The 25,579-nt window shown below is 37.6% G+C and overlaps 1 protein-coding gene and 1 pseudogene across 11 annotated transcripts in view; one reads left to right on the top strand and one right to left on the bottom strand.

The window, feature by feature from the left end:
- Window positions 1-25,579, top strand: part of Nrxn3 (neurexin 3) — a 1,514,195-nt gene that overhangs the window by 1,287,607 nt on the left and 201,009 nt on the right. The window lies entirely within an intron of this gene.
- On the bottom strand, window positions 24,616-25,183 carry LOC126507736 (rRNA-processing protein FCF1 homolog; annotated as a pseudogene).

Here is a 25,579-nt window from a genome sequence, read left to right as displayed (position 1 = left end):
GGCGGGGAGGAGGCAGAAATCTTAAATAAATAAATAAATAAATAAATAAATAAATAAATAAGAGATAGCAACCAAACATGACAAAATGAAATATAAAATGAAGCAAAACTATCATATAGAAGTAGGAAACAACAACCCCAAAAGAAAAAGAGAGTCCCAGGAACAGGCACCAGAGTCAGAGATCCGTTTGTTCTCATGTCAGGAGTCCCATAAAAATTCTAAGCTAATAATTATGATACCTGGTACAGACTATGTAGGCTCTTTGCTTGCTGCTTCAGTCTCTGTGAGCTCATATGCACCTTACTGCCATAGTCCAGCTCCAGATAAGGGCAGGGTCTGAAGATGGGTAGATGCAAGAACAGCGATGGGAGGAATCAGATAAGGAGACTTCTCAGTTTCATTTTATAAAAGATGAGCAGAGAGGAAGCACACCCCCAGCAGTGATGCAAGGGAAGTAAGGAGTGGATGAGGGACAGAGTGAGCCAGTCCACTTGAGAGAATCTTGCAACATAACTGACTAGCAGTTAGAATGCTTCTTTATACAGAATTTAGGAAGTAGGGATTCATTCATGTTGTTTCAAAACATAGGTCATATCTTTTTTTTCTATTTTGGACATGTGTTTCACTTCCTTTTTCTCACTTTTAGTCATCATTAATAAAATATGACAGACAGAGTTATCATTGCCCATCATTGCCCCCTCAAAGTCATTGATAACAGAGTTATCATTGTTACTCATTAACCCCATAATCCATTTTGTAAGATTCTAGAGGTATATGACAGCCTTTTTTCAGGCTGGTAGCTTTGGTGGCTACAATGACATTAGACCAAAACAAAATCTTCAAGCCAGCTGGGTATAGTGCCGTGTCCTAAGTAGTATATTGTTAATTTTGAATGGTCAGAGTGTCCAAGAAAAATCCTCAGGGCAAAGCTGCTGCAGAAGCTTAGAAGCAGCACTCCTGGAAGATGACATAAACGATTGAAGAAATTTTCTGCCAACTCAATATCCCCAAATTGTACAAATATTAAAAGTCCCCCAAGTATGCAAAAGGTAGAGATGAAAACCAAAGCAGTCAGGGCAGCCATCGGGTAGCTCAGTTTTGCTGGATCTTGGTCAAACAGCTGTGCGGGCTGTATGACTTTTGCCATCCCCATCAGATATATCAGATATGCCTGTGCCACCTTGCTTAGTTGATTCAGAGAGCTGTGTTCTCCTGGTATCCTCCATCCCCTCTCCCCTTTAAATCTTTCTACCTCCTCTTCCACAGAATTCTTTGAGCTCTGAGAAAGGAATTTAATGGAGACGTCCATTTTAGCCTCTGTCTGTTTATTGTCTGACTGGGGGGGTCTCTGTGTCTGTTGCCATCTGCTGCAGAGAAAGCTTCTTTGATCATCACTGGAAAAGACACTGACCTATGAATATGAGTATAGCAAGTTGTAATTAGCAATTATTTGTGTGTGTGTATGTGTGTGTGTGTGTGTGTGTGTGTGTGTGTGTGAGAGAGAGAGAGAGAGAGAGAGAGAGAGAGAGAGAGAGAGAGAGAGGATGTGTGTATGAAACCAGTAGTGTTTAGTTTTAACCAAGGTCTCTGGGATATCTAGTCTCTGTTTCTTGGTTACCCAAGCAGTGTTGGGTATTGTTTTCTTCTCATGGGGTGGATATTAGGTAAAATCAGAAATTAGTTGGCTACACCCACAGGTTCTGTGCCAGCCTTGCTCTAGCATATTTTTCAGACAGGACAGATTGTAGGTCAAAGATTTTTGTAGCTGGATTGGTGTCTTTGTTTCTCTATCAGTAGCCTGCAGAATACCCCCTGCACTGAACAGACTTGATCATAGGGGTGAGGGCTCTATGGAGCAGCAGCTTGACTTCTCAATATTCAATGAGTTATGTGGGTTTTGTTCTCAGCAATAGGGGACAGTTGCTGTCAGTTTGCATAGAGCAACCTTTGTCTTAGCATCAGCCTCGGTTGTTTAGGGATTTCTTTTTTTTTTTTTTTTTTCTGGTGGTGGTAGTGGGGTTTATTCATCTCACACTTCCACATTGCTGTTCAATACTAAAGAAAGCCAGGACAGAAACTCAAACAGGGTGGGGTCCTGGAGACAGAAATGATACAGGAGTCATAAAAGGGGACTACTTACTTAGCCAAACACTAAATTGAATGCAACCACATCCCACCACTGGAAGCTTCACCTAAGTACAAGAGATGGCCAGTTGAGACTCTGTTTTTCTTTATCTAGTTTAATGATTCCAGGAGAAATGAAATAACACTAAAAAAGGAATGTTCAGTAATGTATGACCTTAGGTAAATTTATAACTGGTTTATCTTCCCATATATAAATACATTTGCAATGCAGTGAAATTTTAGGAATAGATTTAGATTATCAATAATTACACAGTAAAATTGTTAGCAGTAGCAAAGGACTGGGGAAGTTACAGTACCCGTTGAGAGTTATAGGTGGTGATTGGACTTCTTTGGCATTGGTAGACATTCATTGCTGCCATCTTTACCTCCTTTTCTCAAATAGGCAGACAGAAAGCAGATAAACAGGCTGGCTTCTGATGTCTGTGGCTATGATGTATGCTAATTTGAGACTGTAAATAAGCTGGAGATTTCTGTGCATAGGATTTAAAAGCATGGGAGTTTTTGCCTGCACTTACCCAGGTATACCCCTGACAACCTAGGGTTCCTGGTTTTCATGAGGCAGTCAGTGACTAAAAGTACCACATAGAAATGGCAAAAAATGCCCCCAATCATGTTAACTGAAAGACAAGTTTTTGTTGACTACTTTTCTTCTCATACAAAAAAAAAAAAAACACACCAAAACAACAAAAACCCCATCTTATATGAATATGTCAAGAATGTATTGATTAAAGTTGTTTATTGATCCAGTCATTTCCAATTTAAATCTCCCCTCTTAAGACCCAATTCTGTAGCCCATTTGCTTGAACACATTTCCCCATCACTGTCTGTGATGATCTGCCATTGAAAGAGCGGCTTTGCCGCTGCCTCTTTGGCACAGCCAGCATGTAGATTCTCTAAAGGAAGCAGAGGTGAGGGCATGAAATCAGAGCCTTAGACTGGCAAATCTTTTTTTTTTTTTATTCAGATTATTTCATGGAAGATTTGTGGAGGGAGGAATTGGTAAATCGTTAGCATCTACTCAGGCCCACCACAATATTCATACAAATATTTACATCAAATTTTGAAGCAAGAAGATGAACTATATCATATACAACTATGAAACAAATCACCTCTGGTTACACTGGTCAGGGTTATCACTACACCATTAAGGAGGAAAAGATCAAGAGTGATAATTTGTTATACATCCCTTTGAGATTCCTAAATATCACTGTGTAGAACAAATGATATGTTTTGTTCTCTTCAGCGTAGATCCAGCTGATATTCACTAACACACATAGTATCGACTAATAGTTTCTTTGACTGCTTTAGAAATAGCAAGCGAATAGACCAGGTGTAGTTTGTAACTTCATGCCTCTTCTTGTGTAGAAAGATTTAAACAAGTATTTTAGCAAACACAAATAGTATTATATATGGTAAATAGAATGATGTCATTGATATGTCCTAACTATTAGAGTCAAAATTATGACACCCAGAGGAAGGAAAAATTGGCATAAACAAGCCATACAGCATTTTTACAGCTTCTTAAAGAGATATACCAGTATCTGAGTTCATTGTATGTTAGAAAATACTGGGCACACTTAGTAAACTTTAGGTGGCAAAATTAGTTAATTAGCATGTGAAATTGCTTATATAGCTATTTATACAGCTATTTTTGGCACTTAATCTGGATATTTATAACCTTTTCTGCAAATAAGTTATAAAATGTAAAGGATGAGAATATATGGAGAAATACTAGAATTTATTGACTGTCTACTTACATACAAATCACCCTACTGCTCAAGAAACTCATGCTATCTCAATTAAACATGATACTCTAAGTGTCCTTCAAACTAACGAGTTTGAAAAATTTACATTTATATGTTTTATAACTATTCATTGATATACATAGATGCAATGAAGTGTGGTCATATCTACCCCAAATTTTCCCTCTAACTCTGCCCAGATCTTCTCCAATATTTTTCATTCCCAAATCCATATAATCTTATTATTATTATTATTTAATAGCCCATTAGGTCCAGTTAATGCTTGTAGTATTCGCATGTGATGGATCACCCACATGAGCATTAACAACCTTAGAGTGACCACGCCCACAAAGAATAATGACTATCCCTCCACCAGCAGTTATCAACTGTCCATATCTCCTCAATTAGGAGTAAGATCTCATAAGTTCCTCCCACATCCCTGTTAGAATTTTGTTATGCCCTATTTTTAATATGCAAGATAACCCCTGCTAGGATACAGTCCTGAGAAAATAAACAAAAGAATCTTTGTTTTTGACACTAGCACCAATCATGTTCTTGAAGTCTCATTTCATAAAGCTTTTGTACAGTTAAAGACAAGTGCAGTGCCCATCTGCCCTCTATGCCACAGGGTTTGGAATGAAAGCTTCCAGCTGTGTAACTTGTGTAACTTCCTTGGTAAAGAGAAGAATGTGTGATCAGAATGTGATGTGAGTCCCTCTAAAGCAGTGGTTCTCAAGCTTACTAATGCCGCAACCCTTCCAGATAGTTCCTCATGTTGTGGTGACCTCCCACCACAAAGTTATTTTTGTTGCTGTCTCATACCTGTAATTTTGCTACTTCTATGAATTGTATTGTAAATAACTGATATGGAGGATAGCTGATAAGCAACTCCCAAAAAGGTTGTGACCCACAGGTCGAGAACCAGTGATCTAGCGTATGCTGTCCTCTCGCAAGAGAACAGCCAGTGTTAGAAATGACCAGGCACTGCCGAATAAAATGGCTCAATGGTCAGGAAACAAAATTTAGGATGTATTTTCATGTAGTAGAACCAATGCATATTTTCTTCAAGAGAAACATGTGAAAATAAGAAATCAAAAGTAAAATGAAGAACATGGAAAATGTGATTAAAGGGCAATTCTTCATACTAGTAGCTGAAGACTTGAAATAATATCATAGGAAATGTATATGATGGAGCTAAAGAGATGTCTCAGTGGGTAAAGGTGTCTGACACCAAGCCTGAGGATCTGAGATCAGTCACTGTGACCCACGTAGTGAAAGAAAAGCACTTACTGTTGCAGGTTGTCCTCTCACCTCCACATGTATGTATGTGCACACATACAGCCACAAAAAAATTAAATCATAGCAAAGAGAAAATGCATATGATCCACGGAAGTGACAAAGGAAAGATACAATTTGAATGCCTTCGATAATAGTTATAATAGACCCATGTGCTTTTACAATTACACATGATACATAATGGTGTGAGAATATTGACATCACCAGTCCTTCCCTATCATTTCTTGTGAATCAGTTGTGACGTGTTCCCATTCAGGACTAGGGATGAGCTGGGCCTTTCTATTCATAGGATTTAGAACCTGATGCCCATGAGATTTTTGATGGCTCTTGTTCATCCAGTCTCATGCCTGACACTAGGTCCTGCCAGTGACCAGGGACCTCCATTGCCAGCTACAATACCTAGTGTTTCATGATCCATTCATTTAGTGAGTAAAAGTACAAGTCAACATTGATAAAAATCCCCTCTTTACCAAGTGCCACTACTGCTTAGTGCTTTGGGTTTTGTTTGTACATGTGTTGAACCCTTCCTCCACATAACACATGTTGCATTTATTTCATCTGTAAGATGATGACTAACCTGAGGATTGAGTTTAAATATATGTGTATATCACATAGTAGAACACATGGAATAATGAAGATCATGAAAAGATAATACTAAAATCATTTATTTGTCTCCAACTACCGGGAGATAAGGAGGGCTTTCAATCTTTTTTTTTTTTTTTAAAGCAGATTGATTTAGGTTGTGAAATGTGTATGCTGTGTAATGAATGGGCAGGCAATGAACTCTGATACTATTATTTGGGACTGCATAAATCTATAGAATCATCTAGAGACTCACATTAATCAGTGCTAATGCCAAGGCCTTGTAAATCACGAGGCTTGAGGAACCTGAAGATGCTACATCATCAGTCTTCAGTGTTCCTTGGTGTTTTTCCTCCGTGATCCATCTATTGTCCATGCTTATGATTACTAGGATTCTGTGAGTGCTCCTGGGAATACAGTGGGACGGTAGTCACAAATGCAACATAGTGATTCTTAGACTCTGAAGGACAATGATCTGCTCCAGGCACAGCTCCTTCCTTATCTTTCTTGAGGCATAGAAATCAAGAGCAATGAAGACCCAACAAAAGTGTGTCTAAGAGACTGAGAGAGGCCAGGTGCTCTGTAATTATTTGAGAGACATTTCCCATTTCCAATAAAATCTACTGTCTTTTATATGAAAAGATGCCCAGTTTTGTTTATAATGGTGATGCACCCAGCTTTTAAAAAGTAGCGCATTTCCCTCACTAACTAGCAGAGAGGTGGGTATGTAACTGAAGGTCTGACAAATGTCATGTATGGGCAAGTGTTGACTGGGAGGCCAAAAAGATAACTCAATGGATCTGACACAGATGCAAAGCACACCTCTCGTGATTCTGGTGACCTGGACTACTGAGAGGATGCCTGTAACAGCAGCAACCTTTGTAAGGCAAGCTTCAAGATGAAAATTATGACCAAGAACAAAGAAACACAAAGATAAAAGATTAAAAGGCTGAATTTTACATAACTATAGAAATTTCTATGTCAATCTTAAAGCATATATACTAGATTCCTTAACGTGAGAGGATATAATTCTATGCTGATGTTTTTATATCACAGTCACAATGAGCATATATGTATGTATATGATTTTCCCGGGCTTCAATGAACTGTTTTGCTGGTAAAACAGGAGAGCTAGTAAAGAGTCTGCATCTCTTGTCTGTTCCAAACAGCAGAAAGTACATTGCCAGCTGCTCAGGATGGTCCATGTCAGTATCTTTTTTGCTAAGCCACATCATTCCAAGAACCAAAACAATAACTGACAAGAGCTTTGGCATTAACTTGCTTTTTAAAATACTTCAGGGTTTTGTTTGTTTGTTTGTTTTGTAGTGGTAGAAGTCAAACTCAGTGCCTCGGGAATGTTAGGAACGTACTCCCTGACTGAACTATACTCTAACTTGAAGAATGACAGTTTATAAGTAATTTCAAGAGTTACAGACACCCAACACTCATCAACCAGAGATTGTCATATATATATATATATATATATATATATATATATATATATATTCCCAAATTCATCAAATGCCTGAAAGAGTTAATCAACTGACTCACCGACTCAAATTCACATTTACCAGATGTAGGCAGGCTCAGAGACAGTAAAGAGGAACCCAAAAATCTTCTTTAATTCTACTATAGTAGGAAATGCAGTAAGCCAGGCTGAAATATACTGGGTACTGTGCCTGTCTCACACAGTGTGCCAATCATCAGTTTAGACTTGGTACCAATCATCAGTTTAGACTTGGTTGAAATTGTCTCAAAAACCCAAAATCCAGCCTTTTAAATTTTCATCTCTGTGTGTGTGTGTGTTTGTATGTGTAGGGAGAGTGTGTGAGAGAGAGAAAGAAAGATGTGGGGTGGGAGATTTGTGTATATGTGTGTGTGTGTGTGTGTGTGTGTGTGTGTGTGTGTGTGTGTGAAATATTACCATTTACCTTACCACTGGCAAGGGTAAGTAGATGGAAAAATCAATGTCAAATTTAAGAACTAGTTGAGAGCAGAGTGAGCATACATGCAATTCTTCATGGGAAATGCATGCATACAGTGCATGCACACAGTGTTTGAAATACAAATTTCCTTCAAGGAAAAAACACAAAGGAAAAACAGGTTCAAGGTTTGTTACTGGCCTTGGCATAAGCTCACTGTTCACTTATTTATAAATGTAAACAAATTCCAATTAATCTTCAGCTCAAGGAAAGCAGACACAAGAGAGGCACTGGTCATGGTGAGCCTCTATTTGAGGGTTTGTTTTGCTATTTTTCTGTGAAGCATGAAAGATCATTGTCAGTATTTCGTTCTGTCTGAGTTGTCTTTCTACCCAGAGGCTCTCCTACTGAAGTTGTCAGTCCTTTGGATGCAACATCCTTGTCTAGATTTAGATCCTCTCCCTCTCTTTGCCTTTCTCTCCTCACTTTCCCTCTCCTCTCTTACTTCTTCATGGACTGCACACAAAATCACTCCTGCCACATCTTACAGTGCTAATGGTGGTCACTATTGAATTACGGAGAATGTGAATGAAATTTTCACCAGACCAATTGTTTCTCCAGAATCCAGTGAAACATTCTATTAAATACCCATGACTAGCAAGCTGTACTCTAGTTCCATAACATACTGGTGGGATTTCATTGTCAGAGTCCTGAAAATCTAGTCACATGACTTTCTCCTAACTGTTCTGTTGAACTGAAGGAAGCAGAGTCTTTATTAAATCTGAAGCTGAAATAAGGTATACACATGCAAGATTCTCCTGGGGATCAAAAAGAGAAGGAGCACGTTGTGCATGAGAGTGGACAGAATGGTTCTCTTTGAGATCTGGCTTACTGAAGCTCAGTGTCTCACCCCACCTTATGCAAAGAGGAATACTTTGAAAAATCACCAACACAGTGTCACTCCTAAGGATTACAAGAAGCTGGCCCATAGTGACACATAATTAATGTATGTCATTGGATTTTTTTACATCCCAGTCTCAAAGATCTCAGAGACTATATAGAAGAGAAAATAAAGCATAAGTAAAATAAACTTGATGGACCATTCAATTTATACAAATGAGTATATGTTTATGACCTACTAGTTCCCTGGATCTACAATCACAGGAGAACAAGGTAGACATTTTCATCAAACTCTTAGGTAAGTCTTCATTGTGGATTATATTTGCATATTATAAATGGCATTTACATTATATAAATATATATTTTATATACCATATTATAATATATATGGAATTTAGCTTTCATAACAATCCTGTGAGTTATTACATTTATCTTATTAATTTATTAATGAAACAGGTACTGAGAAGCTAAGTACCTACTTCAACTTCAGTGTTAGAACACAGTAAGAATCAGACTTGGGTAAAAAAGACCTAGATCATTGGTGATAATATTGGATATTCCATAGGGTTGTTGGTGGCCATATTGGTCATTCCATAGAAGTTGGAATTAATCAGTTGGCAATGGGGCTTTTTATAGTAATAGAGAGAAGTGATCACAGATAAGTAATTCCACCATGGGGGCTACATAGGAATTACATAGGCAACATAGGAAAAGGGGGATAAGAATTACTGAAAGAATGTATGTGGTACCTTCCACATTTGAAAGATTAAAGAGAAGAGGGGAGCAAAATCATTGTATCAGCTCTTATGACTGCCTTGTAACCCCCAGATTCTCTGAATATCTTGAATTAGGAAACAAAGGAAAATTACTGATGAAGAAAGTATGGGATCAAAGTTGACAGTGAGCAAGCTCAGAGAGGGAGAATTAGCCAACTAGGGATTTCTGAGGATCTTGGTATGTTTGAAGAATGTCTAGGAAACAAATTATATATTCCATAGATTCCACATAGGTCAGCCATTGAATTTACACATGCATGTATCAATTTATATGTCTATAGAATACATATACATATATATATATATACATAGATATAGATATACACACTACAATTTATGTTTGTATTAGTACACATGCACCAGAGCCTAGTGAGAATTAATAGAATTTACTGTTGGGTTAGCCTATACCACCCCCTTTGTAACGATGGAATGAATGAGAGAGAGCTAGAGAGACAAAAGTGTAAGTTTCAGGTCATGCAGCCAGAGATGGTTCCCATATCTATTCACTTTCACCATATTCTTATTCATTGCCAAGTACCTCTTCCCTGGAAATAATCCTTAAGTACCAATCTCTGTCTTAATATGCCTGGAAGTCAACCTTTGAATTTATCCCTTCCTGACCTCTGGCCCTAAAACTTCAGATTCATCCCTCAACTATAAAGAACACTAAAGAAGGGCGCTAAAAAGAAATCCCACACTAGCTAAGAATTAAGTATAATAAAGGGTTATTGATATAGGGGTAGACTCACAGATCACAGTTTGCATGATCGGGGAAACAGGAACCGAATCCAGGAGCCAGAAGAGAGAAGGAGCACATGCTTTACATTAGCATTTATAGTATAAGAGGCCACGCCCAACTGGGCTGGTAACTTAAAGGCTACTGGCTGAAGGATTTACTACAGCAACTGTTAGCTAATTGTTTCCTAGGTTTTCATTCAGGAATCACTGTCTGTTAAAAAAAATACAAAAAGAAAGAAAACAATGTTGGTTTCTGAGGTACACTAAATTTAAAAGAAAAAAAAATCTTTATATGGAGGGTTTGTGCTATTATGAGTAGAAATATACTCACAGAATACATGTATACAGGTGCAATAATTGGTTTCTAGAATGACCTCTTGGTAAATACTTCCCTATTTCATCTAATACATCTAATTTCAACTGGATTTTCTCATAAAGGCATAAGTATACACATGAAATTTTTCCAAAGAATTAATCTCATCACTTTTTCCACTATCTTATTTTTTTTTGATGTGTGTGAAGGAGGGGAGGTATTTGTATGTTTGCTTATTTGTATATGCACATACCTTTTGGGAACAGAGGTAGATGTGAAGCATCCTTTTCTATTGCTCTCCACCTTACATTATTTGAGAAACAGTCTCTCATTGAACCTGAAGTTCATTGATTTGACAGGACCAGCTAGCCAAGAAGCTCAATTGATCTCTCTGCTTCTCTAGTGCTAAGATTGCATATGTGAACTAACATGCCCTACTTTTTAATGTCTGTGCTAGGGATGTGAACTAAAGTCTTCATTCTTGTGTGGTAATCACTTTACCAACTGAGCAAACATCACCCAGTGCCCATAAACTTAGGTCAAGACTTAATAATGAAAACCAAACTCTGAAGTCTTATGCATATACAGTTAACACTTTCTGCCTTCATGTTCAAAGCTTGGTTTTCTAGTGAATGTAATCATGATTAAAGCAATGATTTTATTTCCATGCACTGACTACTTTTCTTTTTCCAGGGAATGACTAGAATCCTGTGAATGAGAATTTTGTAGAGAAGAACTTATGGGATAAAGGAGGAAAATAAAATATAGAAAGTCCTAGACATTCGTGACAGTCTCAAGATTTTTTTTCTGAAATATTAGGTTTGTTATACTGGAACCAGCAAGATTTTACTATTATTACTATTACCATATTTTTTAATTTAGAGGTAATAGTGCATAGCAGTAACAAAAGAGGCTAAGAGGAATTTCTTATTGATATCATCACACTGTCTTTACTTGGGAAGAAAAAGAAATCCTTATTGTTTCATATTACTGATCTCAGGTTTTACTTTATAGTGTTTACATGACTTATTAATATTGAAGACTTTAGTGTGGTGTCTGATGAGTCCTAAAGATTACTTTTTCAAATAATAAAGTAATGCTCTTGTTTCCCTACAACATTTTTGATCAAGGATTCTCTATGATATTAAAACTCAAAATTACTCAAAGAGACATGCTAGTAATAATTGATTGTATCTCTGCGGTAATTCCTTTATATCAAGTCCATGATCTGGGGCTATATCATCATAAGAAAACAAAATGTATGTTTTTCATGCTAGCTTCTTAATATTATTATAATAAATATCATATCTAAAATGGCAAAGTTACTCAACACATATTACTTTTCTTCTGTATGTCAGACACCCTTGTTTTTGTCACATGTTTTCTTAATTCCCATACTTAAAGATTTCCCAAATGACTATGGAAACTAAGTCCATATATATAAAAAGATAAATTTCTCTGTAAAATATTGCTTAACCCTAAGTACCTATTTGCAGAATTTCTGAGATGCTTGAAAGTTACCTATAAAATTATGATCATTGGTTCCAACCTGGGGATGATTTTTTTTTTCACTAAGCTCTATAGTTGACTTGGAAATTTGGCACAGAAAAGAAACTACTCAGAAATTCATAGGATAAAAGCCTGTGTCCACCAGGAGTGGACATTGTATCTATTTTACGGTTAATGTGGGGTGTTGTGGGCTTAGAAAAGTGGTAAGAATATGGATGAATGAAGAGAAAATGGGGTCACTTACAAAGCAGAAGTGAGCATGTACCCAAAAAGAGGACATAAGTGACTGGGATAAAAGTGGAGAAATGTTGCATGATGGTAGATAGTGACAAAGCCTTACTATAGCAAAAATTGACAATTTGATAAAAGGTTGAACTTTAAAAACTGAATGTTATAAGAGGATGTGGAAGGTTGAAGAGTTTTGATGTCGATAACTAACTTTCTGTCAATGTAAAGCTACACATGCATTCAAAGCAAAGAAGGCACTTCCTGAGAATATTTAAAAATATTTGAAAAGATGAGACTAGAGGGGGAATAGACTAGAAACTTGTAAGGATATTGCCAATTTAGCATTAAAAAGACTTTTAGTAAAATGATTATATTGGGATGTAAAGAGCTGCTGAGGAATCAGGTGTAATCTCTAGAATGAAGAAAATTTAAAGGGATTACATAAAGAAAAATTACATGAAATCTGGAACATGTTTACATGTAGAAAGTAGGAGGAAAAGGTGAAAGCACAGTATTGAAGAGAGAAAAAGAACCAAAGCCCAGAAAATTGTACCAACAGAGGAAAGATCATTCCATGAATCAAGAAATGATCAACAACTGTAAGAAAGATCAGCAAAGTAAGTACTGTCAGGATTATGGCCCCCTTGTGTAAAAGCACAGTTGTTATGAGATGATGAGATAGTGTTCTAGAATACATGGAATGATGGGCATTAAGCATGTAGCACAAAATTAGGCACGAGAAAATCATGTCTCAATGCATGGGCTCTTGTAAATACATTTAGTAGTCACCACCGAACATTACCATGAACTGCTCTAGTTCTGTAACTGAATAAGATGCAACTCCCAGTTTCCATGAGATCAGTATTAAGAGAGAATTGGTGATATAAACAGCCCTGTGCCACTTTGTGGAGTTCTATATGGAAGAAGCACATACCCTGGGAATCGGCACCAGGACAGAAGATTGAATAATCCATGAGTCCTTTGACACACAAGATAAGGTTATTGGTACATACTACATTTTGTTCCTAAGTTTATAAATTTAATAAGTCAGTTCACAAGTACTGAATATGTGTAATAGACATGTTCTCCCACCTAAACCTGCAGGGATAGGCTTTGGGAACAGCCAGGGTCTGTGTCTTATGTCTTTTCTCTGTGTTTAGATCTCTTACTTTTTTGGCCACCAGGATAGAAATCCTGGTGGAAATCAGAATGGCTTTGAACAATGAGTAGTTTGGGTATTCTAAATGGTACTTGAACTCTAGAACCAATTTATATATTATGAAGACACAAATCATTTGTGATATGGCACAACCAGAATTGGAGGAAATCCAATCCAGTAATGTTTCTGTTTATTTGTTCATTTTGTTTTGTTTTGTTTTGCTGCTTGTCATTCAAGCAATGGGTTATTTCACAATTGGCTGAATCTAAGCTTTTTATTTGTTTATTAAATCTTGTTATTCAAAGACACTATCCTCTAATCAGCAGCATGGGAATCTGCTTAACTCTTTTCACAGATGTCTGTCTCCCATTTCAGACCTAATAATTCATAATGTTCATCAGGGGAAGAACTTTAGGGGAAGTGTGGGCATAAAGAGTGGTGTCAGGCTAGACTACTGATAAGAGTTCTAGCAAACAACCGCATTACCATCCTGCTCCAGTGTGCTACCTGGTATTGTAAAGGCATCATGAAGAAGCCACGGGTTATAGTTTATCTCACCATCCATTAGGACTAGAATAAGGAATCACTGCCTTTCCCATTTGAAATGTGTTATATGCATTTGCCCAAATAAATGCAAATTATGATGCAGTAATATCTGAGGCAGGTGTGATTGCTTTACCACGTGAAATTGCTCTGAGACACAAAAGTGAGTAGCTTCTATAAAGTACTTCAGAAACACTTGCCTAACACATGATATATGGTTCATATGAAATTGGCTTTAACCTTCTAATTGCATGGCTTCGGGAATTTTCTGAAAATGTTTTTGTTTTTTCGGGTATAAGATATGCACTATTATTCTATCAGTATCACAGAATTGCTGGAGATTAATGAGCAAGGGCATAGAAAATAGTTAACATGGTGTCTCCAGCCTAGCAATGGCTCAGTAAGTACAGTTCTCCTGTTATACTTAGTCTGTCATTTCATTGTCATTGAATACTTAATATATGATCATTTGTGCAAGAATAATGAAATAACAGACTAAATAAATAGTTTGTGGAAAAAACTAATTATCTAAGCCTAAATGGAGTTAACAGAATTCTATGATCTTAGGAATCCAGATAGTACCTAAGGATCCACTTTTTTAGTCACTATTCTGCAACTAGTACAGCTACTTATTTCTTGTGCCCCTGCCTTTCCCGAGGAAATGCCATCAGCTCCCCATTACCTTACTCTGCAAAAAAGCCTTTAACAGCTGCAGATGCAGGAGCGAGCAGATGATCACTACAGCCTAGGAACACATGTTTACCCTCCACGGGAAGAACTTGTCTTGCTTTGTCTTTCTGGGGATCACGTTCCTTTCATTTCATTTCTATTTAATCAATTGTCTGGTTTACTTTCCGTTTTTACAATCTAATTAAACTCAGGGATTCAAGTCCGTTTACGGCATAGCAGCTGGAGCTACTTACATTGTCTACAGTACTCTGAGAGAGAAAGGACAAGTTGGCACAGCATCTTCCATTTTGTGCCTACACATAATTGAATATAGGCATGGAATTGTATTCTGGCTCTCACTAAATTCTGCTACTAAACCTCCAGAATTGAACTAATACCTCACCATATCCTTATACATTTTCTTTCCCAAAGTAAAAGGCAAGTGGCTGTATCTACAAAAGAAAGTCAACGAGTTCTAGCATGCCATTAAGGAAATTTAATTCTAGCCTCTTTGACCACTGTGCCCAATTCGGAAATCTCTGTCAGAAGACATTATTCCTTACCTTTAAGGCTTTTTTTGGTTTTTGGGTTTTTTTGTTGTTGTTGTTGTTTGTTTTGGTTTGTTTTTGCCTGCATCCCTAACCTCCCATCATGACCTATGGTCTTCTCATGTATTGCCATTTCTTAATCCCATGACATACAATCAAGGACCATACTTTACCTGAATGTAAAGCAGGCAATATGAAAATTTGATTCTCCTCCAAAGATTAATTGATTGTCCAGAAGGTTCTGGAAGGTCTCATTATACCCCCTCTGAAGGAGCATTAAAAACATGTGGCCCAAATTGTTTCCTCTACGTCTAGTCTCTGTTCCATTTTCAAGGTACCAATGTGATATCTTTTTATAGGCTTGCGAGGATATCAAAGGAGAAGAAAAAGAAACTTTTTATCTATAGTTTTATCGCAAACTTAACTGTAGGAACAGAGGAAGTCCTGCGTGAGTGAAGTCCTGGGTAACTGTGTGCTGTTGTTATGGACACAGCTATTGAGGACCCCAGCCTCAGACCTGTGGAAAATTGGCCAAGTGCTCCTTGGCCTAGGCTCAAGAATATGGTACAATCCAGCTTGAGACTGTGGTGGTCTGGTAGGATGCAGGAGGTTATTTCAGGTTTCTTGTATCTGTTGAGACTTGCCTTGGGACTGATTGTGTAGTCAACTTTATACAGCCTTCATCTGGTCTGACTGTTAACATTGGCAGGTATGTGCAGAAAATATCCACTATAGCTTCTGCCTCCCTGTTCCTGATCCAGATCTCTTTGACCTGAGGACTGCTCTACTATAGAGACTGTTCTTACCAAATTCAAAAAACTTTTCTTCTTGATCTGACTGCATACAATAAACTGCATCTCCTTGTTTAACTGTGTGCAGTGACCCCATTTCCCTAGTCACATCTTACATGTTAATCACGCTGAGCTTTCTAGGTACTACAGTTTCTCCATTAGAAAGTCCAGTTCACCCAATCCCAGCTTTTCTGTGTGTCCATGTGTCTCTGTGTGTTTTTCTTTTCTTCATTTGCTCACTAACCCAGGCAAGTCTATTGCTGGAACCATGCTGGATGTGAGAAGTTATATTTTACTCTAGGGTTTTAAGGTGCATATATCAAAGGTATACAGAATATTTTGGTGGTCATAGAGTAAAATGGTTCCTACAATTAAGAAAATTAAAAATTATATTTATCATATGGCATAATTATTTTCTGTGTATGTGTGCCTGTGTGAACAGTTAAAGTACTTATAAACCTGTAGTATGCAAAATTATTATTAATTATAGTTTAAGTGATGTTCATCTAATCCCTGGACTGACTTCATCCCATGTAAAATAAGAACTTTGCTCATTTTTGCCTGCATTTCCCCATTTTCCTCTCTCCTATCAATGGAAACCATCTCTCTATTGACCTTTTTACTCTTTGTTTATATATATTCAATATGTTTTAAAGTTTTTCACACACTCATACAATCATGCAATGTTTTTCAAGTTAGCCTTATTTTGTCTAATATCATGTCTTCCAGATTCATCCATGTCAAGGCGAAAGGCAAGATATCTCTCTTAAAGGCAGGATATCATTCCTTTATATACATCCCACAATTCCTTTGTTCGGTTCTTTACAGACACTTGGGCTCTTTCCATTTCTTGACTCTTCTTTACAATGCTGTGGTGAACATGGGCGTGCAAGGGTCTCTTTTTGCTGTGGCTATTATTTTGGTTACTTATGCAGAGGATAGTTGTGTGGTTGGGATTCATGCATTTATTCAGTCTTAACTGTCACACTGGCTTTTACAACAGTTGTACCAGCTTCGATTTTTACTTGAATCTCCTCCTATATTCTGTTTCTAAAAAGTAGGGCAGAAATACATGGGGATAAATTGCTGTTCTAGCCAGATTACTTTTCACAGCCTAAACATTTCTTCTCTAAATACTTTCCATTTCTTCTTTCCTCATTGGGTGGCTCATAACATGTTTCTTTATTTGCAGCTGAACTGGGATTTACAGATACTGCTGTGCTGTTTCAGAGTTCAGTGACCTAGAGCTCAGGATGTGTTCCTTCTCAGTGCTGCTGGCTTGGGCTGGTACCTGGGCTCTTTGACCCATAGTGCCTTTTCTTTTTAATACCCATAAAAATATTTTTGAGATTTACTTATTTTATTTTATATGCATGAATGTTTTGTCTGCAAACATATATGTGTTATATATACATATAGTTGCTTTTCTTTTTAATAATAATAAAATCTTTTTAGATTTACTTACTTTATTTTATGTACTTGAATTCTTTGTGGGGGGTGTGTGTTTGTGAACCACATGTGTGCCTGATATCTGTAGCAGGGTCATAAGAGGGGTCATAAGGGTTAAATCCCATGGAACTAGAGTCAATGCTCACCATGTTGACACTGGGAACCAATCCTAGGTCTTCTGCAAAAGCAGCAAGTGCTCTTAACCACTCAACCATCGCTCCAACCCCTGACCTATAGTTTCTTTATTGTGCATTTATTATAATATTGTATATCTCATAGGGGAAGTAAATGAATTACAATTAGTAAATGGTTGCTTAGTACAAACGTAATTATTAGCCTGTATAATTATGAAACAAATAGTTATTTTTATTACTCACTGGTTTACAGCCCTATATCAGTATACTTCAAGCTTTTTCAGGATAAACAATAGATTCTCCTTTCTTTTCGTGTCTCTATAACACAGTGCAGTTTAATTCAGCAGTTTAATAACTAGTGAGGGAAGAGAGTATACAAGGAAGCTAACAATTGTCACAAATATAAAATTCATCAAAGGAAATTCCCCAGGAATATTTTTCCCTTTATGGAACATTCTTTAATATGGTCCTACTGCCAATATTTTAAGAGCTAGAGCTAACCTCCGGGGCAGCTCGGGGCCTAGATCCTCCTTCCCTGAAGCATGGCTTGTGGAACTGTAATAGTTCTTGGTCATAAACTTTTGTTCTTCAGCCAATGAATTAATAGTTGTTTTCCTATTCCTTATTCCTTTCTACAGTAAAATAGCCCACATACTTAATTTTCTAATGCTGCGCATAGATTCGAGTTTTCTCCGTGTTCCTGAAAAAGCTGCAGAAACGTGCCAGACCTCTCCATGTATCCACACTGTCTCGTGGATTTAGCTGAGGAATGCTGAATTTTTTCAGATAAACAAATTGCAAGAGTTGCAATGTTTAAGAACTAAAGTTCAGGTGTTTGCTTTTGCTGGCCTGGCACTTATTTATAGCACATGCTATCTTTCATGGGTTCGTGTGTCTGTACCTTATTGTGTCTCTGTGAAGTATTCACTTTTCTTAAGGGTTTAAACCTTCAGGCTTTCTCAGCAACTCAGCCCCGGTAAGAGGCTTTTCTTGTAAAATTTCTAGATAACCTACATAGAACAATACTTTTATACCTAGTATATTTGAAGATTTTTTTCTCTTTCCTTTAAATAAACAAGGAAGGGAAAAATGCAAAGCGCTAGACAGATAAGACTAATTATCTGGATTTGTCAATTATCAAATCGTCTGTCCTTTATGGATGAATTTCTGGTCAACCAGGGAGACATAGGAAGACTGCCAACCTTGGCTGAATCCTGACGATGGTAAAATGATGAAGGCAAGATCATTGTCCTCCTTTTCCCTCTGTCTTTCACTCCTACTTTGTGGGCCAGAGAGTCTTTCACTATTCAGTGTCTGAATGTGAGATTTTTGAAAACTATTAATACCCATATTGTTTTTCCCTCACATAGTTTCTGTGATATTTCAAAATTAAATTATGTTTTCAAGTTTTATTTTTGTTTTAAGTTGTGTGTGGGGAGTGATTGAGGAATAGAGTTGTATGGGATGGTAAGTCACATGACATGGGGGCCAGAAATTTGAACTGGGGTTCTCTGTAAGAGTAGTGCATATTTTAACTGCTGAACCATCTCCCCAATTTTATCTCTGATCATTTCTAAAGTATCTACTTTTTTCTAGTATGTCAATTCTGTTGGATTTTGAAGTAGCTATATCTTTAGACAATGTTTCTTTGCAACCAATCTGAAGAATCCTCCTGTGGTCTGTTGATGTATCATAGGTCCTTTATAGGGCAGAAATGAGTCGTTGTATGAAGATAGACCAAGGAAAGGTATGTTCTACAAGCTTTCCAGATGTTTCCAGATACCTTGGCAGACAAAGCATGGCTACTATGATTATCACACAGGCAAGAGTTCAATCAACAGTCTGGAGTAGTAACTTGAACACAAAACAACACAAAACACAAATTTGGCAGCACAAAGCTTCTCTCAATCTCAGGTTAAAAAAAGAAGTAGATATGTTCTGTGAGGCATCAAATACAAACAAACAAATGTACCAACAAATAGGTAAAAGCACATAGAAATAATGTTTCCAAGAAATATTCAAGTAGTGTGTGATTCTTCATATAATAGTGAGTCCTCCACAGGACAGCAAGTCCCCCATTACCAAAAGCAACTAAGGGAAAAGGAAGGCTGATTTCTTTCTAGAATTATTAAAAGCATTCTTCCATCAGATAGATTTTTCAGCTTATTAACTGCTAAATTCTTCTTTGCCTCAATTAATAATTATTGGCATCTGAACTGCTTCTTGCCTTATTTAGGTTTCTTGTTATCAGACGTACCCATTTAGTTCCTCTGTCTAAAATTTCCGAGATCTTTTGAAAATGAAGAATATTTAGAGGTGATGTCTAATTAGCATATTTCTCCGGGGAATATTCCAGATAACTCTTGAACAGGATCTAAGTTATTAGGGATGCTACTTAGACTGTGTCACTTTGATTTCTTCTACTTCACTGAAGAGAGGCAGAAGTAGGGGAGAAAGATGAAATTCCAAGATGAAAAAGGAGAGCACAATAAATTTGATTTTCCAAAATGAGCATAGCCCTGTTTTGGGTAGTTATAGTCTACCATAACATCTATCCCTCCTTACACCCACCCCATTTGTATTGATTCCCGTCATAGACCTGTTATAATTCCTCACATGCTCGAATCTTCCCAACTTCTAATATTCCATCTTGGACAGCCCTGTTTAATTAATGTTGAACATTTCAGACCATCTATGAATGAATCTTGGTGGCAGGGGTTGGGGACTAGAATTTAATTAAAAACAGGAACTGCAAGAGGGATTTGAGACGTTTCTAATTCTCGGAAGGCGACAATCATTCAACGGAGGCTGCTGGTATGAAGCAAACAGGCTGACAAAGGGGGGGCAAGTGCTGAAGGAAGATGATATCCAAAGGTCTGAACTGGATGGAAGGGAAACAAAGAGTTCTTCATGAGAGCCTGAGCATTTTCCAGGGCCCAGTCCCAGAGAAAGAACATGTGTGCGTGTGTGCACAGCCTGGCTTGAAGGGAGCAAGCCTTTCCCCTCCTCGAAATCGGATGATGGCGGCAACAGAACCTAAACAAAGCATAATTAAAGAGCATGGGGCTAGCTAATGAAATGAAAATAACTTTAAAAGGATGAAAGGAAATTGTTGTTAACACTCCATGTGGTTAACCTCTGAACCTCTCTGCTGTGGAGGCATAATAGACCAGAGTCAGCTCCTGGGATGGAAATGAGCTACATCCCTGGGTGGCAATGGAGCTCTTTGGAAAAAGGAGATTAACTTTTTCTATCCATGGGAGCATTATTTAGCTCACTGGAACAGCAATTTGACAAACGGCGCCATTGTAGCCCAAGTGAATGCAGCAGGTTTCTGTGAGGCAGCCAGTTGCCGAAAAACCATAGAGAAAAACATTCTTGTTTTTTTTTTTTTTTTTTTTTTTTTTTTTTTTTTTTTTTCTCCTTCAACATAAGAACAACTTTGGGCCTATTCATTCTGGAGAGTTCCCACAATGAAAAGAAAGAGCTAGGGTTTGGTAACCTGCGACTCACACAGAGCAGAATAAGCCCGATTCAGACAACCTTTCTCCAAAGGAATGCTGCTACCAAGCTCTGCGCATGTTAGATTTTGAATCATCTTATATTTTATTCCTGGCCCAAGAGAAAGATGAAAGGATGTCTTCTAGGGGGACCTGAGTCAGGTGAGCTCTGATAAATGCATCCTATTCCTCCTTACCAGGGAACCATAAGCATTTTAGTCAGACAAGTCAGGGAATTCTTAGTGTTCTGGCTGTGTGTTGGGTTCCCGATTCTGTCTCTCCTTCCTGTTCACATCACCTATTAAGTATCCTCTTAGTTCCACGTCATTTTATAGAAAAACAAATGTTTCCTCCGTTAATTAGTCATTCAGACCTGAGACAAAAGGACATTTTTCTCAATATTTAAACTGTGTCTTCATTTATCAATACTAATCTCAGACTTAAATGTTTAGGCCTAAGGAGGCTTGAATTTAGAGAGTCAGTCTTTGGCATAGGTGCTCTCTGGTTTGTGTCCACCCTCTAAGTAAGGGCAATGGTCAGAAAAGTTCTGCACATCACTCTGACTTTTGCTAAGTAGATTAGTTACTCTTCTGTGTGGTTTGAATAAAATATCTGGGGAAAAGCCATTGTTAGAAAATCACAAAGGACGCTGGGCAATGGTGGTGCACGCCTTTAATCCCAGCACTCAAGAGGCAGAGGCAGAAGGATCTCTGAGTTCGAGACCAGCCTGGTCTACAGAGCTAGTTCCAGGACAGGCTCCAAAGCCACAGAGAAACCCTGTCTCGAAAAAAACAAACAAACAAACAAACAAAAAAAAAGAAAGAAAATCACAAAGGAATGTTTTTATTGAGATATGTAATTAAATAGGAGAGAACAAGAACAGCAGAAGATAAGTAATGCCAAAACTGTATAGTTCTTTGCTAGCTGATAATCCTCTTGTTGCCACTGACACATGAAACTGAAAATCTTCTATCAGTTCTTGAAATGAATCTAGTAGTCACTTACTTAACCTCAAATTAACTTTTGGCTTTCTTGTGCTTAGAAAGCCCACTTTGGTAAATTCACCACACCCAGATGGACCTTGCTTCAAGAAATTCACATATCTGACCATCTCAGAACCTTGTGCTGTGTTCTGCCTTATAGCACTTCTAATATGCTAGCAAGTACACCTCATACACAAACCCATCAAGAAAAAGAGTGGTTTGTGTTGTAGGCTCTTCTTGCTTCCTTGACCATTCAATGGAGTACAGCCCTTCACAGACAAGAGCAAAGTTCTAATAAGTACAATGAAAGGGGAGGGAAATTCAACGCAAAACACAGTCTTCTGCAACCAGGAGAATAAATGTGAAACAGACGAGATAGCCCTAGCATTTGTATTGGCAGAGTTAGGATTACAAATTTTACCATATCATCTTCCTTTTATGGTCTATGACTTAATAGTCACAAGAAAGCAGTATATATTAGAAATTATATGTGACAGGTTTTGAACTTAAACTCAAGGAAAAATGTCATCAAAGTTCATTGCATCTTTAATGAAGGCAATAATTTAGTGGAGTTAGTATTTTGTTGTTTGAGAAGAAATTATGCCGAAAAGCAGATCAGTTTTTACAGAGCTAAAGGTTCAAAATGTCTATCAATTTAAAATTGATATTTGTGCTCATTGTATAAATAAGTGCTAGGCAGTTCAAGTGGCAAAGGAATATGTCCATGGTTATTTTTCCAATACACTGCATTGCCTCTGGGTCTCTCCTGATAGATTTGACTTCAATAGCCCCATTCTTTCTCTTTCTTTTACTGTTTCTCCATATTTTAAAACCATATTCAAGAGCACTGCTTCCAGTTAGACACAAAAAAGGAAACAATGAGCCAAGCAAGAAGACAAGCAAATAACCAGGCACATCAGAAGACTGCTCTGTGCTTCTCAATCAAGCATTGATGGTGGGGCTGTCAGAGTGCAATTCTTGTTGATGTCACAGATATAGAAAGCAAGAGGTTTAAATACTTGTGAAGTCAGGAAATGGCGATGAAAATCCCAGTTGGGTGTCTTTGCCTTGCACTCTAATTCTTATTCTGTTATCAGCATGTTGCATTCTTCCACTATTTTTCTTTACATACCATGTTCTCCTTATAAGAACACTTATCATGTTATGTAAATATATATGCTAATAATCATATGTTCATTTAATTATGTTGTTAAAGACTCTATTTTCAAATAGGATCACATTTCAGAATCAGAGATTAGAGCTTCATTATATCATTCTGGGAGATACTTTAGAGCTTCATCATATCTTTCTGGGGGATATAATTCTATCTACATATCAACTTATAATTGTACCTCTTTAGAATGTCTCTGTGATGAGTATTCCAGGCACCAAACACATTGTCACCAATCTGCAGAACACCCAGGGAAAATGAGGGTAATTAATCCCTCTTACTCACAGGACTTAAATTTTCTTCTTGTTACATTATACTCAAACTGTCATAGTCAGTTCCTCAAAACACTGACAGGCTTGTGTGTGTGTGTGTGTGTGTGTGTGTGTGTGTGTGTGTGTGTGTGTATGATACAGATTGCGTGGGTTTGCATCTTTTGAAATGAATCCAGAGCCCTTTAACTTTAGGCCCCTAACCTAGAGCAAAATAGCAGAGAAGCAAATGCCTTCTCTAAGATTATGTTCCATTATATCTCCAGGGAGAAGTGTTATAGATGCTCCATTTGATCTGGAAATTAAAGCATTTCCACAGAGAAATGTTATCTTTGTTCAGGTATTTCTAAGTGGAAGCTGCTGGGGAATCACTGTTTCCTTACTGACCCTTGATTGTCACCATAGAGGGAGAAGAGGGTGTCACTCAACCAGTTGTAAAAATATCCTAGGGTTTCAGACTCTTGTGCCAAAGGCGGGAATAAATAACCAAGCTGGAAAGGAATTTTGAAGACAAATTCTTTTCTTCATTTTGGCTATGAGAAGAATAAAACTTATACATAATATATGATGGAGATGATTATTGCAAGTTGGAGGCCATGAATAAGACTACTGGCTAACAATCTGTAGAACTACAGAAGAGTAGGTATAAAGTAATGAAGTAGAGGGTATAGAGAGACCTCATTAGGAAAAAGAAATAAAATTGTTATGGATGAACAGGGAACGGTTGGAGCAGGATGCTTAAGTGGGAAGAGAGAGGAGAGAAACAGATGAGGAAGAGGAATACAGAGAGCTAAAATTAAGAAACAATTGAGTAGTCTTGAAAGCTAATACAATAGAAGCTTCCTAAGATATTTACATATATGAAGAAGATTTAAATGAAATTATCAAATACTGGTGGAGACAGTTCCTACCAGCCATCTCCTATCACCAAATGGATTTAGTTTCATCCAATAGAGTTGTTGGCCAAAAAGAGTCCCAAAGAATCCCCAGTCTAGCCAGACTGATGCTTATATAATAGGCATCATCTCCGCAAACTGACAGAAAGACCCTAGTGCAGAATACAATGCCTGTGAACTCACTGAATATAGAGAAGTCAAGATGGTATCTGCATAAAGTCTTTGCCTCTACTTTCTAGTCTTTTTGGTACTTTCTTATTAAAAAAAAAACCACACACAATAAAAGGTATGTTTAATTAGCTGACAACAGAGAAAGCTGGTAAAAAACACAGGTGAATTTGGTCAAGTAAGAATTAGAACAGAGCAGCTCCATAATCATCTGACATCGGTTCAGTGTTGTATCTATGGTTAGAAATATACATGATAGGAACTCCAGGGATTTTCCGGATTCTTTCTTTGAGGTCCTGATAAACTGCCAGTCACAATGTAGTAGTCATCAGCATAGGTTCCTTTGTGTGTGCATGGAAGTCGGTCAAATCGTGGATCCTTGGTGATTCTTAGTGCCACTTGATACTTCTGGCCCAATTTTTCAGTTTCAGCCATCACACAGTCTATTATACAAGGGATACACTTGGTGTACAGACAGCCCATCATGGACTGCACTATGTCTAGTTTGGCTTTAATGGAAAAGTTGATGAAGTTGGTGTCAACAAGGATGTGGTACGGTGGACCCAGCTGTGTATTGTACTGGAAGAATAATCAGGAAGGATGTTGGGGGACTTCTCTTTCCTTCAGAGCACTGGGATCTTTCTTCTCTTTCTTTTTAGGCTTTAATCTATCCTTTTCCTTAAGTCTCTCATCTCTGAGACTAAGCATTCACTTCATAGTCGCATATTTTCTTGTTTTCATCTGCTTCCCCATGTTCATGCCGTACTCCTGTTTCTTCAGAAAAATACTTTTAAGGCTACCAAATGAGAAACAAGCACTAAGCAAGCCCCAAACATTCTGTTCTCCAGTGGTACCCTACCTACAAGATATGCTAGGACAGTAGAGGCACAAAACTTGCAAAATAACCAACCAATACCTGACTTAAGACCCACTCCATGGGGTTGAACCCATACCCAACACTGCTTGGATAACCAAGTACCTGAGACTGGATAGCCCACCAATATTGAGGAAAACCAGAAACTACTCATTTAAAACAAAGTAGTGATAAAATGACTCCTAATTACTTTCTGCTTTACTCAGAGATTAGTGCCTTGTTTGGCCATCATCAGAGAAACTTTCTTCTGTAGCAGATGGAAACAGATATAGAGA

The sequence above is a fragment of the Alexandromys fortis genome, unplaced genomic scaffold (genome assembly GCF_014885135.2).
Source record: "Alexandromys fortis isolate MF-2015 unplaced genomic scaffold, M_Fortis_MF-2015_v1.1 scaffold_47, whole genome shotgun sequence".
Taxonomy (NCBI): domain Eukaryota; kingdom Metazoa; phylum Chordata; class Mammalia; order Rodentia; family Cricetidae; genus Alexandromys; species Alexandromys fortis.
The sequence above is the reverse complement of the archived record's forward strand: the minus strand, read 5'-3'. Positions and strand labels throughout refer to the sequence as shown.